Source organism: Streptopelia decaocto (assembly GCF_964273445.1).
Source record: "Streptopelia decaocto genome assembly, chromosome: 2".
Taxonomy (NCBI): domain Eukaryota; kingdom Metazoa; phylum Chordata; class Aves; order Columbiformes; family Columbidae; genus Streptopelia; species Streptopelia decaocto.
The window spans coordinates 129162888-129188049 of NC_138655.1; the positions used below are offsets into that span (position 1 = coordinate 129162888).

The 25162-nt window shown below is 40.9% G+C and overlaps 1 protein-coding gene across 7 annotated transcripts in view; it reads left to right on the forward strand.

The window, feature by feature from the left end:
- The first annotated feature begins 3678 nt into the window (after positions 1 to 3678).
- OSBPL3 (oxysterol binding protein like 3) overlaps positions 3679 to 25162 on the forward strand; it is a 90011-nt gene continuing 68527 nt past the window's right edge. For 5 of the 7 annotated variants that reach the window (XM_082047001.1, XM_082046999.1, XM_082047004.1 and 2 more), the window contains exons 1-2: positions 3679 to 3908; positions 22655 to 22780. The gene's annotated coding sequence lies outside the window, so the exon portion shown is untranslated. Of the gene's footprint in view, positions 3909 to 5488; positions 5582 to 22654; positions 22781 to 25162 lie in introns of those variants that run through there. The other 2 variants (XM_082047000.1, XM_082047002.1) reach the window with 2 other exon arrangements.

Genomic DNA, 25162 nt, shown 5'->3' on the forward strand with positions numbered 1-25162 from the left:
TCCTGCTCTGCCCTCATCTGAGTGAGTGAACTACAGCCAGTTAAGCATTTTGTAAGGAGAAGAAGAGTAAAGGTTGCTGTGTCAGTAGATCTGCTTCCCCCTACAGCTGCAGAGCTCTGATCAGCATACAAGTGAAGGGCAAAACAGAGACTGCTAAAAGTATTTGCAGCAATTAATTAATTTTACCACACATATGAGATGCTTTCACATGGGCATTACAGCATGAGGCACTTCAGAGGTAAACTTGGTACCTCAGAGGTATTCAGAAGGGCTCCAAAGGGAATTTAACGAGGCTAATTCTAGCTGGGAAGCCAGACAAGCCATGGAAGAAGGTCAAGTCACTACAATCATGTGAAAAGAGGCCTTGGCAGATTTGGGAGACAGGCAAGCATTTAGAAACAGCAGCAAGAAAGACACAGGAAAGGCAGTGACAGTAGCTTATGCGATACGAGCCTATAAATGCAACAGGACAACAGCAACATTTGCCAAAGTATTGTTGATGGGATAGAAGACTTCTCACCAGTGACCGAGAATAAAATAAAAGGTACTGGCATAAGGACAGAAAAGACATGATGGGGAGGGCTGGTAGAAAGAGGAAAGCAACCAAGGACACATTTATTTTGGTGCACAAGGAAAGATGTTGCTGAATTTCAAGACAGATAACTCCTGCCCAGGACTAAAGATATATGTGCATAGTCATCAGAAGAGAAAGATAGATTAATCCAATAAATTTGCAACGTACACCACTCTGCTGCTGCTGCTTCCACCTTCTCAGCCACAAGGATACTGATAGACACGTTCCTGTGCTCTAAATGTAGAAGCTCTTCACAAGTCACATTTGTCTTCGTTGTTCAACTCAAACCACAGGACGTAACTTCCGTCTCATAATGAGGCTTTCTCTGTCTGGTCCATGTACCTGGTATGGAAGCTTGTTCACTCACATGAGACTAAGATTGCTTAAACATGAAACATCATTGCATGTCTTTGAGTAATTATTTTCACCTAATAATTAAAACAAAACAAACAAACAAACAGCTTGAAATCAAAAGACAATCCCTTTCATTGCTCCACTGGAAACATTATTGTCAACTGTCTTTACAAAGCCACAGGAAAGAGTAAGCTAAAAGGACACACAGAGTGGTAGAGTTGTAATTCAGGCCATGTAATTTAATTCTGAATTATATTAGATCAAAGAGAAACTGAATTAAAAAAAAATACATGTTGCATTATGCAGAATGGAGTTCCTCTTCTTAATAGCTCTAGAAAGATTACAGTGTCATGAGGCTCCATCAATCAGAACAGAAAAACCAAAGAGCAAGGATAAATTGAAGGTTAAGTGCATGGCGCTGAGGAACACCCTAACCACCTTCCTTTTGCTATTATGAACCGGATGGGTTTGTGTTGATGGATCTATTAAGAATGAAAAACAGCAATCTATATTCAGACAGAGGCTTTCTGCATATATATTTACCTTGTGGTACACAAGCATCTTGTATTTTGCCATCCCAGTTAACAGTGTCCCTATTTCTTCATGTGTTGATTTTCTAACAGAAAGGATGATCTTATTCTCAAAGGGCTGCCTATTAATTTATTTCTAAAATTTTCTTTAGCCCAGAAAAAGAGAGCACTCCAATATTTTTTTCATTTTTTCTATTCAACAGAAAAGCAGAACAAAAGGAAAAGAAACAAAGCCCCAAATCCGTAGAAAGATAAAACTCCTTCCTACTGTAACTACAGTGAAATAATTTAACACAGACTAGAGATGTCCTCGGTCTATGTTTCTTTTCTGTGATGAATACAGGAACAGTAAATGTTCTAAATGTTTCAGGAACCTCAAGTATAACAATGTCTATAGGGCAGGATTCAAGATGGAGATTTTGGACTGGAAGAGAAGTTTAATTTTGTTTTGTTCATTTCCTTTTCATTGCAGGCCCTGGAGACTGTATATCCTCAGGGAGACACCCAATTCCTTTCTAAAACAAGAGGTGATCCAAGTTTGGTTTCAGTGGGAGCTGGAACAGGCCGCACATGCATGGGAAACATACTGTTACCTAACAGTATGTTATTACATCATGTGATCACTGGAAAGATGAACCATCAACATCTTCCAGTTGCCTAATATTTTCCTTAACTGATTTGCTGCTGCAAGCTATTTGTTGCATTTAGTTAAACAATTGTGGTCTTTAAAAGAACAGTGCTAATTTTGTCCTAAAACTTGTATTTATAAAACTTCACTTTTATAAAACCTGAAACCTTAGGAACTGCCCTATGCTATTTTTAAATTCCAGTTGCTTCCAAACTGATAAATACCTCCTGGCAATACCTGAATTCCCACACAGCAGCAACTTAAAGCTGTGCTAAACAACATAACCAAAACTAAAACTGCTTCTGTTACTTTTCATCGACTTTGTTGCTTGATGCTGACCAAAATATCACTGCTTTAGTTTTCATTGTGTAGGCAGCATTTCCTTAAGCTATCGTCAGGCTGCTTGGCTACAGGCAGCAGCAGAGACAACGAAAGCCCTCTTTGATGTAGTAGCACATAAGCCAGCTCTGAAAGCAGCATTCAAGGTGTTTGGGTCACTTTGGCGCTTATGGTTTGGGAAGCCTTTGCTGGATAGCATCCTAATAAATGTGATACTCTGGTGTCTCTCACACCCTTACAAGATTTCATCCCAAGTACAAGGTCCTAGTCTACTCCCAGGTTATGCTACTGCAAGTTCCCATCCATGAATACCCTCCTTGGCTTTTGGGACGTCACTTGAGCTTTTCCAAGTGTTTTTGCTCTTTTCTAATGCAGGATAGATGGTATAGATGAAGAAAAGGGTTTCTGTTTTCTATAATCACTCCAGCTGGGAAAAGCACTGAGTTCTGAATGAAACGGAAAAGCAGCTGATCAGTTTTGAGCACATGACGCTGAGTAGGGAAACAAGGGTGGTTCTTCCCAACCCCCTTCCTTTCTCCTAAGTAGGGATTAAATCGCACTTCGTAAATAAGAACTGTATGCCAGGTCACATCCCGTCTCCATCCTCAGAAGAGGTAATAATTTTGGAAGGATTTAGCACACACACTAAAGGTTTTGTGGAAGCAGTCCAGAGCACTTCTCATGGCTTCGACCTAATTAGTCATTCAAGTTGTTTCTTTTTAAATAAGACTCGGAGTAACACGCTAATTTTAGGATGCCGGGAGGAAGAGTGTTTAACTCCCACCGGAGGAGCCCTCCCAAAGGCAAGGCGGGCCGCGGGGAGCGTTTCTCGGTCGCCGATCCCCTCAGGCCGCTGTGTGTGCGGCGTCGCCCCCTACCAGCCCTCCCTGCGGGCACCACCTCGCACTTCTCCGCGAGGGCGCGGCTGAGGAAACCATCGCTCCCCCGGCCCCGAGGCTTCCGCTGCGCGATTAACCCCCAGAACACCGCCTGCCCTGCCCTGTCCCGGCCGCTTAAGGCGAGCTCAGCGCCGGCTTAGCCCGCAGCTCCTGTCCCCGCGTCCCCTCCGGGACCGCGCTCCACCTGTCCGCCGGGCGCCGCCCGTGACGTCATGGAAACACCCCTTCCCCCCCCGCCCCACAACGGCCGGGCGGGAATCACGGCGGAGGGGCGGGCGGGTGCTTCCCGTTGGTCACTCCGGCTGCCACTCGAGCGCGACGGTCCCGCCCGCGGGTGCCTCTCGTGGACGTTCCCCCGCAGCTGGAGCGATCGGAGGTGTCGCCCCGCGCGCCTCCGCCTTCCCCGCCAGCACCGGCGCAGGTAGCGCGGCTCTTCATGGTGGCGGCTGCCGCTCTCGCCCGACTCCTTCCGCCCTCCGTCCTGCTGGCTGCGGGGCGCCGCTGCCCGGGGGCTATGGCGGGGGCGCTCGGCGGGCGGTAGCTCGGCCAGCGGCAGCTCGGCCAGCGGCAGGTGAGGAGCTCAGGTGGGTGTCCGGGCGGGGTCGGCGCCCACGGGGCCGCTTCCCCGCCGCGCCGTAGGGACGGGACAGTGGGGCAGCGGGGCGTAGCCCCCCTCGCTGAAGCGCCGCTCTGTGCCGGTGATCGGCGGGGCGGGCGCGGGTGGGGGCAGCGGCCGCCGGCGAACTCGGCGTGGGAGAAAAGTGGCTTTCCAACCTCAAGAAAAGCAGCTTTCTGGCCGGGCTCGCAGCGAGAGCCCTGAGGGCTGCGGGCGGGCGGCTGCTGCCGGCACAGCTCCTCAGCCCCCGCGCCGCCCGCCCCGCCGGGCCCCTCTCCGGTCTCCTCCCGCAGTGTCCCCGGCCGCACTGTGACAGCCCGGCAAGGCTGTTCCGGAGCGGCAGCCAACTAACACCCCCTCCCTGCAAAGGGAGCTGCTGTGGGGGCTGCTCGGCATTTATTTGACCTGCGGTGCGCTCCGTGTGGCACCGAGACGGGGAGGATTCCAGATCAGCCGTGATGCACCGGGCAGCTGCTCCCCAGGGGCGGCCCCCCCGGGGAGAGGCGGCTCTCCCGGAGCGGTGGGCAGGGGCGGGTCTGCACCTTGCTGCTTGCTCTGCCTGGGGAGTCGAGCTGGCAGCCAGCGGGCTCTTAAGTGTAACTTCAGAAATCTTGGGCATGTTTGCAAAGCCGTCACTCGTCTAAATCTCTGTGCTCGTGTAAAATAAAATATGCCACTTCTTTTTTTTCTTTTTTTTTTTTTCTTGGCCACATCTTCAAGAAAATAGGTTAATTAAATCCAGCCACTTCAGTTTCCAGGTTTATTTAATTTCCCTTTGAGGACAAATTAGGCAATATGAGCATTTAAATACTCCATTGCTTAAAAACTGTTTGGTACAGTTCACTGACAGTGAAGTACTCTTCACTGACACTTGCTGTTTTAGTTTTACTAGGAGGATATCTGGAACAGCTAGAGAGAAGGGTGTTTAATAAATTAACTTTTTCCTTGTAAGGTAATTTGTCTGCCTTACACTTTTGTCCTAGGCCTCTAATGGTGGTGACCATGTTCTTCCTTCTCTGCTTTCTTGAGAAGGAACACAGGGAACAGTTGGTTGTTAGTTGGTTGTTGCTTCATCCCTCGACTTTCATCAATTAATCATAGAGTTCAGAATGTTTCACTCTACTTAATTTCAGCTTGTAAGTGTGGGTTGGGTATTTAAAGCAGGTTTTTTAATGGACGTGTTCTGTAAAGCCACAGCTAACAACAGTTTTAATTTCCATGAGCTTTGTTTTCATTATTGAAAATATTTAAAATAAAGATTTAAGTAATATTCCCTAGTCTGTACCCCAGTAGATTAAGCTAAAGATTTTCCAGTGTGGCTTCTAGTCCTTTGACAAAACAATAATGTTCACAGTTCCTTGTTCTCTTTTTCTTTACCCTGATATTGCCCCACATACTGTGTTAGGCCCATTTGTGCCCTCTCTTATCATTTTGTATAATATCTGGGTTTGCATGCAGGAAAGGTGGGAGGGGAATTTTAGTGATTGGAGGTGTTCTCTTTGCATGTGTGTGCACCAAACAGTTGTGGTTGGGCTGAAATTACTGGCATGTTCACCAAGGACAGGAAATGATGGTGAGACTCAGCTGAAGCCTGGTTATTGCAACACTGCATGCATGGCTGGATTGTTCGCTTTTGCAAATGTAAGTGTACTATATTTTATACAAACCCCTGTTGTTTTCAGTAGCTGTGTGTATGTCATTGTAAAGAATTTGGTCTAGTTCAAACTGCATCTATTACAAACAGATGCATGTCAGTCTAACAGCCCTTCTTTCATTTGTTGTATTCTGTAGGTCTTGCTATATGCTGTGTAGAAAGTAGAGTGTAATAGGGCATTATTCTGGCACTCTTGGATTTTACGTTTTTTAATCTAAAACTGAGTTTTTAGTTGCTACAAAATCAGAAAAGCCTTCCTATTGACAAGGTGATTCACATATAAGTTGCTACTATATTTTAGGCTTAAATTTGATTTGCTGTAATGTGCATTTCAAAAAATGCTTTGATGAATGAGTATGTGACTGCAGTCATCGGCTAGTTTTATATGTCAGAAGAAGCACAGTATTTATATTGGTGTATTTAGATGTTATTTAAGTAAATCTCAGTCGATTTCAGTTATGTTAAGATTTGACTCACTAAAGGTGCAAAGTTTTTCTGGTAAAAGGCCAGGGGATGGATACTGTGATATGCCACTGCTAAGGCAGCCAAAGAAACTTGCAGGAGAATCTAATTTTCTTTTCCTGTGCCAAGTTTCAGATAACAGGGTGCAGATATTGTGAGATCTGAGAAACAACTCTCCAGACTGGGACTAATGTGTTTCTGTTACCCCATTTACCCTGCTCTACTTTTTGAGGTGCTGCATTTTCATATCTGTCCTCTGCTTCTGTGGTTGTGTTCAAGCAGCATACTTTGGGGGACAGGCATTGTTTTTAGTCTTCTGCAGCTGTCACTTGAGGTATAAGTACATAAATCCTTGAATATTGTGCCTGGAAATAAGTGTTTCATTGCTTTAGTTTCTCATTTATCTGAGAGACAAGGAGGTTTTGTGTATGTAACGTTGTCTTGTTGTGTGTCCTCATCCTTATTCTGCTAACGTAAAATATATCTTCAAGGTTAACTTCTAATTACCTTAAAGCAAAGCTTGCTGTCTGCCTTCAGAGCTGAGTGATGTAGGGTGTTGATGCTAAGGAACAGAACAACCTCGGTGAAGTTGGAAACGTAATAGGGAGGCACAGCTGTGGGTGTGATCCTGGGAGGCAGGATATCCCCAACTCCTCCTCCTTTCAGTCTGTTTTAGCTTGTTGCTCATGCAAAGTTTTTGAAGCTGCTTGTGGCTTTCACATAGTGCGTGTACTCAGAAATAGCAGATTCTATTATGTATGAAGTTATGGCATGAATTAACACAGTGGTGGAATAGTGGTTTTGGAACTCACGGAACATTGTTGCAGGTTGCTTGAAACGTTAAAAAAAAAAAAAAAAAAGTTGGGGACTGCCTCAGCAGAGGAAGAAAACAGAAAACTTGCACAAATTCTTTCTGATTTTCTGTATTCAGGTGTCCCAACTGAGATATTTGTTACATGATCAGAGGGGTTTTGTTTGGTTGGTTTTATGTTTTTGTTTGTTTGGTTTTTATTATTATTATTTAAAAAAAATAAATTAAATGCAATTCTGGTACCTGCCTTGTTAGCAGAAGCAGTGAGCACACCAAGAAGTGCCAACTGAGCCTGAGAAATGCGTTTGCTCAGCTCAGGCCAGCGCAGCCCGGCCTCCCCCGTCGTGTCCGTCTGCTGTGCCGGAGCAGCACTGACTCAGTGCGGGCTCCTTAGGGTAGAAATCACGTGTCAATGTGCAGCGCTGAGCACAGCAGCGCTTAATCCTATTTCAGTGTCTGATGATGCTGACCACGAAAGTAAGGAAGTACAGTTGAGCTGCTTTTGATGTGGAAGGTACCAAGCAATTTTTTGCAATGCGTGTTTGCTCATGATTCAGTCTTTGGATGAAGGCTGTTCTAGACATGGCTCCTGAATCTTTTTCTGTGGAAGGTAATTACTGATAAGCATGACTTGACAGGAATCCCTGTTCTGTGCAACAGGAGGGAGGAATAAGCATGAGAACTGACTTTCATTGACCTCTAAGCCCTAAGCTGAAGTAGTGCATTGAGAATTGCAATGAGTTTCTGGCTCTGAAAGAGGTCTCCAAACTTACTAATTGTATATCTGGCTGTAAGACAGCTTGACATACAGATAGTGGTGGCCTAATAGCTTCTGGTAAGTCACAGAAGGAAGGCTGCGAATATGATTCTTTATCTGCCTCTGTATGTTGCTTTTCAGATTTGTAACAGTTTAGACTGAATTGAAAACTTCTTCCTTCGAAGTAATTGAATAGCATATTAGCCAAGCTCTGCCTTCCTTGTCTGACCAAGAGGGGTATATATATCTATCTGTGTTTCTAGGTTACTCACTTTCAGGTACAGTTGTTAAATTACAAGTACCTGGAGATTCCCTCTTCAGTTGTTAAGTTGTGGGGTTTTGATGGCTGACTCATATTTAGATTAGCAAACACAGCTGCTGCCATGTCAACACTTAATTATTTCCCTCTGGACGTTTTCTTTGGCACTTATGTTAACATGGGTTTGCACACAAATCTCCCTTTCTCCTGCCTTCCAATGTAATGCATGAACTGGGAATTAAGGAGATTTTTCTTTTCTGCTTTCCATAACAGCAACTTTTTAAGCAATCCTTCAGATTCTGCCCACATGTTGGCTGAGCTGACACCTAAAAAACCATCATGGCAAAAAAGTGTAGTATGTGGTGCTGCAGTTGTCATGCAGAGCATGTATTTAACCGCTGTTCTTAGAATGAAGGCAGTAACAATACAAAATAGTAAAGGTGAGAAACTAATCCTTGTTTGTACCAGTGTTTATGACTATTCTGAGTTTACTGTAATTATACCTGTTGGATTTCAGTAATGATTTTGTGTTGCCATTAGAAAAACCTGAAGCATTGGGCTTTCTGGCCATTCATTGCATCCTGTGATTAATACTTTTAGGGTAGAAGTCTGCAATGTCTCCCTGGCTGAATGTAGTCATATTCTTTCCTCATCTTAATTTCTGCCAATTATGCTGTTACTGCTTATGATGATACTGCAAAGATTTTATTCTCACAAGTGTTATCTGTTGTGACCATCACTTAGGTCACTTTTAGGTCACCTCTCTCTGATCTGATACCAGTTTTGTGATTCTGAAGGCTTTTCCTAGTCACAGTGTATGCATTTTTACTTTTCTGATTTTAGTCTCTTCCATTTTCTTATAGTTGCTGGTGAAAATGAATGAAGCTCCTGGTCTTAATGGTTCCCATAAAGAACAACTTACATGTTTACTTCTTTCTGCACAGAGAGTAGCTGAAACCACAGACGAGACAATTTCTGAACAGCTTGTCAATCACCAACAGAACCGTCTATGCAGGAGACTTTATCCTTCTCAGTGCACAAGACCATCTGTGTCACTGTTAATTCTGTGTTACAGAAGGTTAAGTCCTGCCCTTCAAGTTTTTACATGAGCAGAGTAAGATATAGGTCTCTGGCACTACTTCCGTCTTGCCAACCACCCATATTAAAAACATTCTGTTTCAATGATTTCCTCTTTGTCAAGATAGTTGCTTCATCAGTGTGTCTAGAGAAATAGCCTTGAGAAGGGATAGAGAGAGTTTCTTCATACTGTTAGCTAGCCAGGTGAAATGTACAATTCTGTTTTTTACAGAACTTTTGCTGTCCTGTCTGTGGTGACAACAGATGTTGAAACCAGCCTCAATAAGTTTTGTTTTCTGCCGCTGCCTCAGGCTGCGAGGCATGATAGCAGCGCTTCCCCTGAGTACGATGCAGAACACGTCTTGTTCATCCTGGCACCTGGGACTGTGTTGGTTGCAACTGCATTGTTAGAAAAGAAGCTTTTTTAATAGTCTTAGAAAACACTGTATTCTGAAGGAGAGTGAATGGTTCTATCATTTATTTCTATATCCCTTGCTCGTGACAAACACACAGTTTATGCTCTCAAAGCTTTGTCCAGGGGATCTCTGCACTTGTATTTAAGCGCAGCTTATAATGTAGAAGGGGAGGAGGTTTTGCTATGAGTGTTGATTCAGTCACTGACTGTCTCACATACCTTAAAACAAAAAAATCAGCACGTGTCTGCTGGTCTTCTGTGGTACTGCTTGAGCACTTTAAAATGATGAAGTGTAAATCATCAGTAGCAATGGGGATCCCGAAGACATGCTAGTGATGATTGTCTGCATACTGGGGAGGTGAGGAAGCTAACTCCAAAGGATGTGGGCTACTGAGTCTTTACTGATTTAAGATGACTGTGGTAGGAGTTTGTGGTGGCTTTTTCAGGTTTCCTCCCTTGTCCCTTGCTGCTTGCCAAAGGCGGGGAGGCTGCTACTTGCTGAGAGAGATCTTCCTACAATGTGGTAACTGTGTGGGGTGTCCCCCGCACAATTGGATGTGTCTGTGCAGCTCAGTGGCACGTGACTTCTCGATTTTTGGGAGCTATGCAGCCGTTTAGGTAGCAGATGTTCTAAAAACTTGCTAGTCGTCTTTTTTTTTTTTTTGTTGGTGATGATTTCACCGCGTCAAAAGGAGCAGCCCATCTAGCATGCATCAGGCTATTCAGAGCTGGCATTATTGCTAAAAGATTTGCAGGTCTTTGCTTTTTACATTAGTGATAATGGAACAAAGAAACAAAAAATAATAAGCAAAAGGTGTTATTGAGACTATGCCTGGAGATTAGATTTTTGCTAGCAACTAAGAGTGATTTATAAAGGGCTCTGTGGTCTAGCCTGGTGCTGTTATGTTCTGCAGACTTCTCAGAACTGCATCTTACTTGCAGTTAAACAGGGTTAGTTGAATCACTTGGAACAGCCATGTTTAGTTTCCTTCAAAGATAATGTTCTGATAATGGTTTTGTCACCTGTTGAAATACGTTAACAGGACAGGACCAGAGGCAATGGGGACTGAAACACAGGAGGTTGCCTCTGAACATCAGGAAGTATTTTTTTTCTACTGTGAGGGTTCCTGAGTACTGGCACAGGTTGCCCAGACATGTTGTGGTGTCTCCCTCTTGTTGATATTCAAAAGCCATCTGGATGTGGTCCTGGGCAGCAGGCTCCAGGTGACCCTGCTTGAGCAGGTGGGATGGACCAGATGACCTCCAGAGGTACATTCCAACCTCAACCATTCTGTGATAATTCTACTACTGTATTTTGAAGTTTAACACAGTGCCACTCTGCCCTTCAAACTCTGTTAGATCTAGAAATTATTTTGGAAAAGGCGGTCAGCATCCTGGTGTTCTTTTCCAGTCTTTCCCGGGCCTTAACTGAGCCAATAAGCAACTTTGTGGTTGGGATACAGGTCAACTTTCATACAGCAGGGTGCAACCATTGTTGGAATAGGCTTCTTATGGAGGACTGGTGGTATATGTCTGACAGAATTGGACTTCTAGAAAAAGAAGAGAACTAAAACTAATGGGGTTTAATAATTTACTGAGACTAAGGTCAGATAACAAGCAATTTGTGTATGAAAATAAGAGAATCTAGGCTAAATATAGTCCTGTTATTGAACTCTAGTAACAACCATGTTGGGAAAGAAGAGTTGATATTTCTTGTTTGTTTTCTGATTGAGGTCAAACAATGGAAGGAAAATAATTCAGGTGTTGGTCTACAGGACTGTGTTATGTCTTGGCAAGAAAGCTACTGTTTTTAAGAAGTTAATTCAGTAAGTGTGCCCTTACTAGCATCAACAAATACATCTTATTCATGTTATTCAGTAAATAGTATCATGGACCCTCATTTGCTTACTGTTGTGGTGTCTGTACCACTGCAAGGCTGAGCAGGCACCCACCTGGGTTTAGATTACTGTGCTGGCTATTGGGCTGTTTGGTCATGTGCAAAAAAAAAAAAAGCCCAGATCTAAAGGGAAATGAAATCTTAAGTTTGGGTATTGCGCGAAATACTGGGCCAAAGTATTATGATTGCTTCTTGTCTTCCTTAACTGAATGGTACTGATAATTTTTTACTGAGTGACCTAGCTAGGAAGTAACAATTCAAAGCTCTTACGCTACTGCCACAGCTGCTGAAATTCAGGAAGTGTAAAACCCATTCATTTTTTCCTCTGTGTGTGGGTTTGGTGTGGTGCTGTTTTTTTTCTTTTTCTAAGTGGTATCACAGAGTTCATTTGCAGATTTGTTACTGTCTTTCAAACCCACCTATCTCATCTGCAAAGCATTAAAACCGAAAGCACTCAATATTATGATAACCTTATAAAAATAAGGCTCACTCACTGAAAATCTCCAAGTGCTTGGAGAATCACAAATTGTTGAGGAAGGAGAACTTACTGAGATAGGGAGCTGCCATTGTGAATAAATAAAGTTTTTGCCTTTTAGCTGATGGCCAGTTTATTTTGTTGAAACAAGCTTTTTAACATCCTGTTTCTTAGAATAAGAATAAAAATACACTGCTGAAATAATGTTTTTTTCATGCAGTTCACTGAAGAAATACAGAACTTCATTTCAGATTTGCCGATAAGATGTTAGAATTTTCCACAGGATAGCTGAATCATAGGCTTCTCTCTCCCTCCCCCCTTCATGTCACAGCTTATTTTCCTATGTATTATACTATATTGTTCTCTACTCTTTGAAATTCAGCAGGAACAACATTTCCACTTGAAAACTAACAGCAGAGCCATTCACAGGATGTCATTTTGGCAGATGACTTACTACTTGTTTGCTTCATGGGGTTTTTTTTAGTTTTGTTTGTTTGGGTTTTTTTTTTTTTTAAGAGAAAGGAGACAAAGTGCCAGGCTTTCATGAAATGGAGTTCTTGATAAGGATGACTTGTAAATATTTTTTTTTCCTTTATTGCAAGAACACTTAAGTATACAAGGTCATTTTCTTCTACCATGTCATATGCATGCAGTCGCTGGTGTACTGAAGATCCCTTACTGGTGATAATATTACATTTTAAAATATCAAATTTAAAGTAATGGGACACCATTGAGTATTTTTAATTCTGTACAAGGTCATTGTTTTAATCAGACAGTATTTAATAATCTGCTTTTAGTTCTAATTGATTAGTATGAAAAGCTAAGCAGAGAAGATACAACTTGCCATTTATTGCTATCTGTATTGTCAGCCGTCTCTCTACTTTTAAAGAAGCGGCTTCCTTAAGTCCCAAGTAATTTAGTGGTGTAGAACACTGACTGCATCTGAGTATAATCAAGTGACTGAGCATTCTCACTTTTGGAGACATTTGTGGGGCTTGTCTGTGGTGGTCACCGCTTCCTCCTGCAGAGGCTTAGGCAATCTTGGTTTCCAAGGCATGGCTCAGCATTTGAAAACAGCCATGTTTTCCTAGCTCTGGATGCCATTTCAATCTTGATAATCCAGACATAGTGACAGTTCACATTGACCTACCATATGCTCCTCACTAAATGAGCCTGCGTTATTGACTACTTTAATATGACTAGAATGCATGGGTAACATGAACACACCCTCTATTCAGTGCAGGATGAGAGCTGTTTGCTTCTGTTTTTCTCAAATAAAACTTTTAAATAGTAGGTCAGTGTGCAAGGCACTTCTGCAAAAGGATCATCTTTGCTTGCTGTTAAGTGAATTTTATGTTCTAAACAACAACAAAAAAGTTTATCCCCTGAATATTAGGAAGATGTAATGCCTTTCTCGCTGTGGTTTGTTTCTGAACACTCACATCTTGCAGAACTTGAATTCTTGAGGGGATTTCATTCTTAATAATTGCTGAACAGTCCACAAGTGCATTACCACATGATCCACCTGGTGATGGGTTACTTAGGAGAGAAGGCGGTGTAGACTGTGCATCTGTTGTGCATTACTTTATCAATAAAATCTTCTATGTAAGCCTAGCCTAATGCACTCACAGCTAGAGGAAGGGTAGTATTGGTGAGGGAACTAGAGATAAAGAGCAGGAAAACAGGTTTTTATATATCAGTGTATATAACTTTAATTCTCACTTTTTATTCTGGTTGGCCAAACTGCATTTTTACTTTCCTGTGGTTCTTTTTGGCCCTTGAAAATAGTGGGGATGTTCTGAGTAAATACAGACAAGTTATCTTACGAAACTTTTTTGTGCAGTCTTTGAATGCCACTGAAACATTTGCATGCAAGAATGTTTTGTGGAATGTAGGAGGAGTGCAAACAAAAATCCCAAGGCATAGGTTGGCTTAGACTTGTGTTTGAATTGGCTTTGTTGAAGAAGAGAATTGAAGAAAACTGTTCTGATCCCCTTAATTCCTGCTTGCACTGATATTCTGAAACACTTGTTTCTGTGTGTCTGTGTCCTAGAACTCTGGAAACTGCAGTCATTGTCTTAGAAAAGGCATGGGCATGCTGAGTATTGACATCAAATGAAGAAAATGAAAAATTTTATTGTCAGAATTTATGTAGTAGAAGCTACATGTGTCTGGTAGCCAAAATATAGATTCTAAAAAGTACAGTTTCCGTGACCTACCACTTTTTGAAATCAATATTCATTTAAAAAATGCCACACCAAACCTTTGTTCATAAAATATATGCATATAAGTGAGTAAAGGCAAAGTATTTTTTAATTATTATTAATGGAAACTTGAGAGTATTAAGGCAATGTCAGTTTGCAGCCCAGGTTGACTGAGCAATAGTAATGTTGTAAGTGGTATATAAAGACTTCCTTGCTGAAGGTGGCTGTACTGACACATCACAGGACTGGAAGAGAGTTCCTGAATACTCCTATATTTGCTGCAGTCAATACAATTGTATACTCCCTCTTGTAAAGTGACCAAGTGTCATCTTAAAATAGTCAGAGCTTTGTCCCTAGGCATCCTGTTAACAACTTATTTTAAAACTTCTCTGCTTTGACTAAAACTGTGTTCCAGGGTTCTGGCTAAATGTATCTATGACCAGTTTATACACCTAGCTCATATTTTCTCTCAGTGTTTATAAAAGCATCTGCATTCCCTCTGAGTCTTTGTAAAGTGGTTAACTTTTTGCTCCATTCACATTGGGGAGACTCCCCATTTCCTCCTGTTATTCTAGGAGACTTGTATTTATAATTTGAAGAGATGCAGAGAATCTTGTGATGTGGCTGACTAGGTACACTTGTGGTGTTCACTTCAGGAAAATATTCTGCTGTCAGTCTTTCTTGCATAAGCTTACATTGGTCTCAGGTGTGTCTTAGGTGCTATTTTTTGTTTCCTCAGCAGATTAGATGCTGGCAGTGCCTTGCACAGTGAGTTTTTTTAATGCTTCCCTATATGTGTGTGTAGGAAATACCTTTATGTCAAGGGATAGTTTTGTTCTCTATTCAGACCTTCATCAAGTTGGCGATGGAAGGAATATGTAATTGGCTCATACATGTGAGTAGGTTCCCCTCCTTGGTTGCTTCCAGCTGTCATAGCAGAACTGCTTGTCTTACTTCTGAGGTCCTGACCTTGCCTTCAGGGACGATGAGCTGCATTCCTTGTCACTGCTTCTGTTCATGTGGTTCCTCTCACCTGGCATTCTAGTCATTCGGTGCATTAGAGGTGCCTCTATTTGTCAGCAGCAATTTTTATTAGGCACCTCAATTCCCTTGCCACTAGTAAGACTGTTAAATAAAACTAGCCCCAAGATAATTTTTGGTAACCTCTTCTGATGGTCTGTGTCCAACATGGTATTATCTTCTGTGGCCAGTTATTTAGTCACTTTGCAATTCTTCTACTAAATAAGATAATTGCCAGCTTTATTAATTTTTTTTTTAATGCAGCTGTTGTAAGGTCCAGGTGATATCTATATATTTGCCTTGTCTTTTTTAAGTTTTTGAAAGAAAGTTAACTGTTATCATTAACTTTGGTATTTCCTTCTGACTCTTTGACTTAATCTGGAATCTTGCATGTTCCTGATGGTGGTAGGGCTGATTTTCTTTTTCCTCTTCTCCCCTCACTTCCAACTCTAAAGATGGGTGTTCTGTCTGCTCTCCTGACATCATGAAGTACCTCCCACCAGTTTGTGTATCTTTGTTTGTGTTTGGGGTTTTGCTTTGGTTTGGTTTTTTTGCCTACTTAAAAAGTATAGATTGTGGTTTTTAAATGTTTATGTTGGCCAGAGGACAAGTTGGCACAATAATCTGGGAATGTACGAAAGTTTTATTTGCAGATATATTTACAACTTAATCCATGTTTTCTTTCAGAAATCTGTAGCAATATCTTGTTTCCTCAGCTCATGCTCAGGAAGCTGTTACTTGTGATTCCATGCTGGTTGTGGTAGTTCCAAGGCTTGTTTCATAGTAGACATCCTGTCTTTGTTTCTTTACTAAGAAATTTTCACTGCCAAGTTATTTCTTCACTTAGTTTCAATGTGTTGTTGAAAAACTTTGTTTAATATCTTTATAATATTTTTTTTGAGAGTTTTAGCTTTATTCCACGCTTTAAAGAAGTTGCACCTCATATGTTAATAAACTCCTTCCCTGCCTGTTTAGGAGAGCTGGGGAAGCTGTTTATCTATAATAGTTATGCCTATTTCATCTTGCAAGTTGTCTACAGAACACTGCATCCCATGAGGCATTTCCAGATTAGTTTTTGCACATTTAATGAAACAGCAGGTCAGCATTATCAATTTAGACAGTCTGAATTCCTTGATCTACCTGGCTACTTAAACTAGTTCCTTTTACTTGTTACTTGAGTCAGAGAATGAAGTAAAATCTCCTACCAAAGCTGGTTCTTGAAACCTACTGCAGACTCCCAGCACTTTTTTTTTTTTAAAAGGCTTTTTTTTGGACCTGGACAGATTCCATTCATTCTTTTGAAGTGGTGTGTTTGGGTTTTTTTATCTGTCACAGTTTTAAGTGGTGTAGATACGGATCACCCCACCTTGACTGGCTTTTATGAATAAATAGCGTGTATGTTTCAATATGTGTTTTAGCCAGTAAAACTCTGTCCCTGTGAATCTAGCCTTGTGTTTAATACCTAATTCAAATTCATCTGTCTTGTAGTATAGGCCTCTTACTCTCTACTTCCAAATGTTTTATCTGATCATGCCTGTTTGCTAGGGCAGGCTACTGATCTGCTTGATCCGTGTTCTCATCTGTGTTAGAACTTTCAGTCCTTTGTCAGAAAATCACAGATAAGAGTACTTCTTGGCCACATCCTCATTTTCCTTGCCAGTGCAGTGAGGTTAGATGTGGAGATTGCGTGGGTGCCTGGCAACTTTCACTTCTCATTTTGATCTTTAAATCCCTTCTTGGGTGTGTCACATTGTCCTGAGTGTCCTTGTCTCATGAATGAGACTGAATACTCTGTTTCACCCATCTCATTTTTTTTTCTTTTTTTTGTTTTGTTTTGTTTTTTTCTTTAAGAGCCTTGTTATCAAATCCCTTGAGATGTAGCTGGGTCAATTGTTTGAAGTCCCACCATATAAATATTCTTCAGATTCTGCACCCCATCTCTGTTCTTGGACTGTAACTTAAGTAACCTTGAACACCCAGGAAGAACATATTAATAGCTTCAGATCAGCAGGGAAATACCTGAAGTGCAAGGAGGAAGAGGAAAGGCCAATATATGTGGAACATTTGATCAGATTCTGAAAGTGTTCACTTAAACGTGACTTCATTTTTATCTATATCAAAACAAAAAAAATCAAGTTGCATTTCAGTTAATATATATTTAACTGAAAATATTTATATATAATTTCCCCATAAAGTCACAGATAAAGTAGTAGCTGTTGCTGGAGTTTTTCAGCAGCTATTATTACAGCTGGGGCAATTTTGCAGGTCACTAGATGTAGATAAAAGCATCTGGTAAATAAATAGATACTGAAATTTGTAGACATCATAACTGACCACATCCATTTATTATTTTTTTTTTTTCTGCAGGGAAAAAATTCTCATTCAGAGAAAGTTCAAAACTTACTGTGAATGGGCTGCAGCTTCTGCAGGATGCTCGGTATTTATCCTGAAGGATGGTATATATTTACTCTGATAGATGTCATTGTTTTAACATAACCGCTTTTTAATTAATGCTTCTATGGAAGTTTTGTGAACAGTTTGATCTTAACAGTCTTGACGTGAGGTGGCTGATGTGCTTTTTTTTGCCTTTTTTGGTGGGTTTCTGTGTATGTATGGGACACTAAGAGGAAAAGAAGACAGGGTTATACTTACGCAGGTGCTCCAGTTTTGGATAGGAGAGTAAAATCTCTTCAGTATTACTGGTGAGAAGAAAACAAATAATCTTTTTGTGGTATCTTTTCTTTCCTGCTGATCCCCAGATCCAGACTTAGTGGACAGTCACGTAATGCTACTGTAGCCGCACGCTTGCTTTCTCAGACTAATGCTGGGGTGGCTTTGGCTGATCTCCACTGTTCTTCCATCCTTCTGCTTGCGTGGGTTTTTTCTCTACTAATTTCTTAAAGGGCAGCATGCAGTATGTCCCTGCTCACTGCACCTTACATGATGGATTTAGATGTGGGGAGAAGGTGAGAGGTGGTTTGGTGCCCAAGACCAGTGCAGCCCCACCTGGCAGCTGCCTGTGTCTGGTGACACTGCTGCAGAGCGGGACAGCCCAACTAGAGCTCTGGGTCACTCAGCTCTGATTCATGACAGTGAACACAGAGCATTGAGAGTGTATTTATCTGTAGCAGATGCATGATGTTGTGTATTTATATATATATATATTTTTTTTTTTTAATTAATCTCTACTATCTAGGGTGTTGTGGTTGTTTTGAAACAAAAATGTCTTCTGTAAGAGAGACACATGTAATATACAAAGTGCCTCTGGTATTGAAACCCTATTTTTGATGTTGTTTATCCACATTTTGGTCTATTACTTCAAAAAGAAACATTTCAATGGCAACGAGTGTCATGATTTTTGTGCCTTATCAGAAGTGGATCCATGCAGTCTGTCTAACACCTGCACTGACAGTGGGGAGCTTGTCTGTTCTGCAGCAGCTCAGCTCACGGTACAGCATGGATGTTCCAGGGCAGATCTGTCTTAAACAACAAAAAGACATATTTCCTTCAGCCTGTTTTATCCAGCCTGGTCTGCACCTCAGAAATAGTAGATCAGAAGACAGAAAAAAAGCTGTGGTGTATTACCCTTTGTCTTACTTGGTGTAGTAGGTACTTTCTGGCAGACCTCTAGCTGATGCTCCTAACAGTGCACACACAGCTCTAACACAGGCAAACCTTGGGTCTTAGCTGGTCTGTCTCTTCGGCTCCAATGTCACATTCAGTAATTCAAATGGTGGAGGGCAAAAGCCAGGTGATGGCTTGAGGGTAGAGAGAAGGGGGTTTGCTGTCATGGCCGGATGGAAAGTAAAGACTCTCATTGTTGCAGTGGCTTGGGTTTTGTGGTGCTGTTTTGTGTTTTTTGGTTTTGTTTTTTTTTTTAAACTCCCTGACTTGTAGAAAAATTGGAGGCACTTCAATTATGTAATGACCTCTAAAATGAAGGTGAACACAAACGCTGAACCTGTAGAACACATTTCTAGCTGTCAGCCAAATTTTCTGCCTGCAACCCTTTATCAGCTCAGAGAGAGAAACTGAAGCCTGCTATGTGAAACTCTAAATTAAAACTTTTTGAAATCCTTATTGTGTTTAAGAAGGCAGAAGAGAGAACTTGTTTGATGCCTTGATCAGGGTGCTGCCATAGCAGATTTTAGACCCCTTCGTGTATGTCTTGACATTAGAAGGGTGGCAGGGAAGGGTCAGGCTGCATGTGTGTGCAGGAGACTCACTGCTCCTCTTCCTCCCCTGTGGTGCCTCACTGGGTGGCACAGGGACAAGCATGTGGGTACCAGAGCAGCTTACTGGTGAAAGCAATGTCTTGACTGGAAACACGGGCTGAGGAAGATTCAGTACACTCTGCTAATAAAGTAGTGAAATGGCTTAGTTTGAAAAAGGTGCAGGTATGTGTGCTTTTGTCACCTGCTGCAACTGGAACCAGAGTGGTGGGATAGGAAAGCAACTGGTCTCTTGAAAATAGGAGTTCTGAATTGAGTGTTGGAGACTCAAACTTAACCATCTCAATGGTTTGCTGCCTGCTTCTCTGTGGTAACATGCAACTGTGTGTGCCTGTGTGCTTTTTCTAATGAGAAGATTTTTCTCTCCTTGCAAGACATAAAAGCTGAAGGGGAGCTATTAAATTCTGAAAGCTATATTTAGCTTGGAGCAATTAAAGCTAGCACTATATAATGACACTTGTAACTAGCTTATCCATCATGCAAACTATAGGGGTTTTTAAATGTTTTCTTTTGATCAGACTTGACATTACTGGCAACTTTCACTCACATGCATCGAACTCTGAATTTTAGAAGGGACATGTGTTGCAGGTTGTTTCAAGCAAGTCACTTGCTTTCTTACTGTTTCCCTGTCACTTTGTACCTGTTTCAATTTTCAGTGCAAACCAGCATAATCCTGTCTTATTTCCAAAAGGAGCAGTTCAGCTCTACCCTCCTTTCTGCAGCTGCCTGATTTGCTCGTTTCATCTCCAATATCCTGGTAGCACATTCATGCAGTGAACTGGTTCAGAAAACTGCGTGGCTAAAAATCTGGCTTTTTTCCTGTTTAGTTATTTACTGGATTAATTTCCCACTCCCATTCCGCTGCATAGTTGTGTTGTGACTGGTTTTAGTAGGAGCTGCAGCAGCAATAAATGGCTAACTTTGAGAAGGGAGAAAATTGTCTGGTTCTTCCCAAGGGCCCAGTTCTGTTTGTTGCAGATTTATTCAAAATTACACTCTATTGCCAGATTAGGTATTTGTTACACTCCTGGTAACTTCTTCCAGAAATACTTAGAAATGTGTAGCTTCTTTGGGACTAATACAGTACAAAACGGCTTAATGAATTGCTGTAGAGTTGTTAAAAAGGTCAATTATTGCACGTTCATTTTTTTTTTCCGTGGGTACCAAATAATTAATTTCCTCTGTTCTGCATTAAATGAGCATCCCTTTATGAATCTCCTATGAGCTGTAGTCACCAACTGTGAGATGTTTATTGTTCAACTTATCCTTCTATTCCAATGTATCAGGCTCCAGAATTTTTTGAATATCTGTTTGCGAGTATGTCTGTACAGCGTGGATTACATTTATTTCACAGGCACAAAAAAAAGTTATAAATCAATCAGCACTTCTCTTGCATTGTTCATGTAAATAACACAAAGAATTGAAGGCACTATTTTTCAAAGCTAGGTTTTTTAATTTATTTTTTCAAAGGTGTATCATAAGGTGATTTTGTTGCCTTAATCACAAGAAGCTTTTAGTATATGATTAGTTGGAAGTTTTAAATGTAGAACAGCTTAATTCCTGAGTTACTGGGAAAAATGCCAGCCATAGATTTGGGAAAGTCTGAGTAATAAAATGGTAAAGCTGGTTCATCACTCAAATATGTTATTACTTCAGCTGTGTCTGCCCACTGCAGGCTCCTACAGGCTAAAAATGTCAATAGGCTCTTACATTAGTAGCTATTTTGGGTCTCTAATCTTAAAAGACAGCACAAATGAAGGAACCTTAGATTAATATAAAATATCAAAGTTAACACATCAGGTGTTATTTCTTACTCTAGTTTTAAAAGCTTCCACCTTTAATATTTGGATTATCATTAAAAATACACAAGTTAATACATTTTAAGAAATCCATTCCTAAAATTAGATCACAGATGTTTAGACTCCAAACCAGCTGGTGGTGATGGTATTTTCAGGAATGTAACAAGTAGAAGCAGCAAGCAGTGGAGTGTAAACATGAAATTATGAGTTATTAACTGCAGATAACTGATAAGAGAAGGCAAAAGTATTGCTTAAAACTAAGTGAGTTGAAAACAGGGAAAAATATTTCCTTTTTCCTTGGAAAATATGCTAACACTTAAAAAATAATACTAAATAAGGGAAGTAATCTCAATAATCAAAGAAGAATTTAGTTCTATTACTGAAATGAAGCTGTGTGGTCTGTTGACAGCATATAGAAACAGTAACAAATAAAAATGTTACATTATAACTGCTGAAGTTATTATTTAAAATAAAACCTGCAAAATACACAGTGGGTAACAGTTTTGAATCTAGGGTGCAAATAGTTTAAGGAATTCTCTGTTTCTCGTTTTGATCTCAAAGATCAGGAAAGCCTTGGACCACCGGGAGAAGCTTAATGATGTGCTCGTTTTTATAAACAGTAAATTACATGTGGTGCCAAGACACTGGCTCATCTGGTGCTGATTACGGACTTCTGGAAAGATTGACAGGCTGATACGGGAACTGACTCAGTGCAACAGAAATGCGAATCTAATAGTTGGAATGAAGAACCATGCAGTCTGTGAATATAGAGGCTAAACTATAGAGCCTTTTTAGCTCAAATTGAGCGTGTTAAGCTTTGTCATAATCCACTTCTCTTTGCACCATCCCTGGAGACATCCAAGGCCAGGCTGGATGGGGCTCTGAGCAACCTGGTCTAGTTGAAGATGTCCCTGCTCAGGGGGGTTGGACTAGATAAGCTTTGATGGTCCCTCTCAACTCAAACTGTTCTACGACTTTACAGTTGGTAGCGTTCATGTTGTACAGAGAAGTCCTGCAGGCTGCGAAGACTTAAATTGGATTGTCTTCAGAAAAAGTACTTTTGACCAAATGTCAAAACTGCATGTTGGTTGCTTCAAGCAACAGTCTAATAGTGATACGAGTTTGTCAAAGTGCAGTATGCCCTGGCGTCTCTTTCTATGCAGGATTCTTCATTCTTTGTTGTTGTGGGTTTTTGTTTGTTTTGTTTTGTTTGTGTGTGTTTTGGGATTTTTTTTTTATGTGCTGACAAGATGTTTGAGTGGGTTCCCTGCACCCTCAGAGTTACACACTTGTGCAGAATTTTTGGGGCAAGAAAGTTTTCTGTCACAAAATGCATTCATCTGTTAGTGTGTTAAAAGGCTAAAACTTTGTTGCTTACTTATATAGGAGAATGTTACTAACCTGAACTTCTAACACATCTTTCAGGAGAGGAAGATGTAGCTGTAGATGCTGAGCTGTAGATGCTGTATTTTAGGGAAAGACTGGGAAGAGGATGGGAATGAGCAGGGGGAACCCACAAAAAAGGTGGTAAACTTTCCAGACATTAATATATTGTATTCTTTACATTCCTTGTGCTTCCCAGGTATGGAAGGACAATGCAGCATGAAGTTTTATTTTTCATCTGATTTTTTTTGTTTTTATTTGTTTTTCAGATCTGACACCAGACTCATGTGAGCTTGCCACATCTTGCCTCATGGAATTGCTCAGACTCTCATTGCTGTAAAAGAGGAGGAGATTTGGATTCTTCATAGTTAGCACTGAGAAACTACCCACTCACTGTAAGTCAGTCTTCCTTATATCATGGTTGTGGTGCCCTCTCTACAGGAAAGCAGAAATCAAATTGATCTGGAGCCTTTTTCAGCCTAGAGGGGACATGAAAGAAGCTGCCTAAGAAGCTTCTTGCTGTGAAGAATCACTCTATCAATGGACAATGGAAGATGACTGTAGTATAGCCGGCATAGAGCAAGGACTTTGAGGATGACACACAGTGCTTAATTTTATGTCTAGAAAAAGAATTGAAGGATGTAGCAAGGAAATAGAATAGATAAACCTGAAGTTGTGGAAATGTAACCATATATTCTGCTGAGGGTACTTGTTCAAAAATACCTCAGAGCTTGAGGGAATTGGAAAAAATACTATTTGTTGGGTTGCACTGTGTTTAGGCTCCCTTTAATCTTAGGCTTTGGGGTTTCCACTGGTTACCTACCATGCCAGGAAGGGACTCTCTCACCCATTGTGCCATTGGACTCCTTGTGGTTTGTGTCTTATGATGAAATGCTCTCCACAGACTGCAGTCAAACACAGGACTTTGGCAAGGTTGAGATTATGTTACTGGTGATATTGAAAAACTTATTGTGTTGCTGGTGGGTGTGTTTTTTGCCTGAGTGTTCACGGATTATGAATTTTATCATTAGGAGGAACTTCTATCCTAAGTCTTATTGCCAGTCATGGCACTTGAGGTGTTTTACCTTTTCCACTAGCATGTAAATGTACCCACAGTGTATCCTGAATACTTAAAAATTTCTGTTTTGAGGTACAGATGGTGATAATGCACTTGAGCTTCCTGGCTGGTTGCTTGTGCTGCACTGTAGCATTTTTAAAAAATACCTTCTTGGCCTTTTTAACCTGTAGGTATTAAATTAGACAGGTAGGACATTGTAAGTCCTACATGCAACTTAAATGTTTGCTTGTTGTTGTGGAAGGTTGGATGTTCTGAACTGTGCAGTTCTTACAGTCCTGCAATTGTATATGAACTAACGTTTTGAATTTAGTGTTAACAGGCTCACATGAATCTTTTACATGTAAAGCAGAATATAGCACTGTTCTTCTGCAATAATTTCCCATATTTACATCTGTGTTTGTGTAGGCTTAGTCACTGCTTTAAGCTTGATGAATTATTTTAGGTTAAATCTTTCTGTTTCTATTGCAATTGTGTAGAAGGTATTGCCAGCTGTTTATTGCCCAGTAGGACTGACTTTCCTCAGGAAAGCTGGAGATGCGTCATGAAAACTGAATTATGTAGCAGGCACAAGGGCTGAATCTTTGCTAGTGCGGCAGCTATAAGGTACATTAACAGTGATGTGTGTTTTCAGTTTCTACAAACTAGAAGCTGAAAAAGACTCAGAGAAGGAGAGCAAGGAGTGGAAAATACTTCTACTTGTTTAATTTGTGTTGGTAGGTACTGCCATATTGCTGCAACAGGCTCTCTCTAGGAGGTGCCCAGTTGCTATAGGATTCTTTTACCTATGCAGGTAACAGAGTTTGTCAAATATTATTACAAAATAATTAACTGATTATGTTGGGAAGTTCTATGTTTAAGTAGCAAAGCAGTGTTTTTGTGATTGTCGAATGACTTTCAAACGGTTTCAGTGTACTTGGCAGAAAGGAGCACGGACCTGTCCCACCCCTGTGTCCAATGTGTGGCTATTTTATTTGCAGAGCTGGCTGCTGTGGAACAGGTATGTTCATGGCTTCATATGGAGTTGTGCAGGAAACCTCACTTTGCTGATCCTTTCCAGGGCAAGAATATTTGCCATTGAAAGTTTTGAATAGTTGGTGAAAGGAAGGGTGGTAGATCTACAGGGATACAAAACTAGCATAGTATGAACAGTTACTAGATAGGAAATTTTCATTGCTCCTCTAACAGCTGTAGCAGAAGGCCACAATGAGAACTAGCATTAATCTTGACAATATTGTTGTTTTCATACTGGCATAGTGCGATCCTGTTGGCATATGTTCTTAGAATGCATTAATACTTTGTAACACATTTAAGTTATATTAAATCTCACATTAACATATGGTGTAATTTCAATTAATAGTTCTATGTCTTTGAAAAAGGAAGGAAACCATACTTAGTGCTCAAAGTGACTTCATCTTGAAATGAAGTTATCTTAAATTCATTTTCACAAAGTCAAAAACTGAATCTATGGCTGTTAGAGAATCAGTTTCCATATGTTGCTGAGCCTTTAGAGGAATTCTTTAATGCTTTATTGAATGCAGTAAAATTTAGTGAAGGAAGTGATCCTCATTCCTCATCCTCATAAATTTCACTTAAGAAACTTAATTGAAGCCCTGCATATTCTTTTGTTGGTATTTCCTCTCAGTTTTGCTAACTTAAAATTCCAAACTTTGTTCTTCAGTAGAAATATTAAGTACATTGA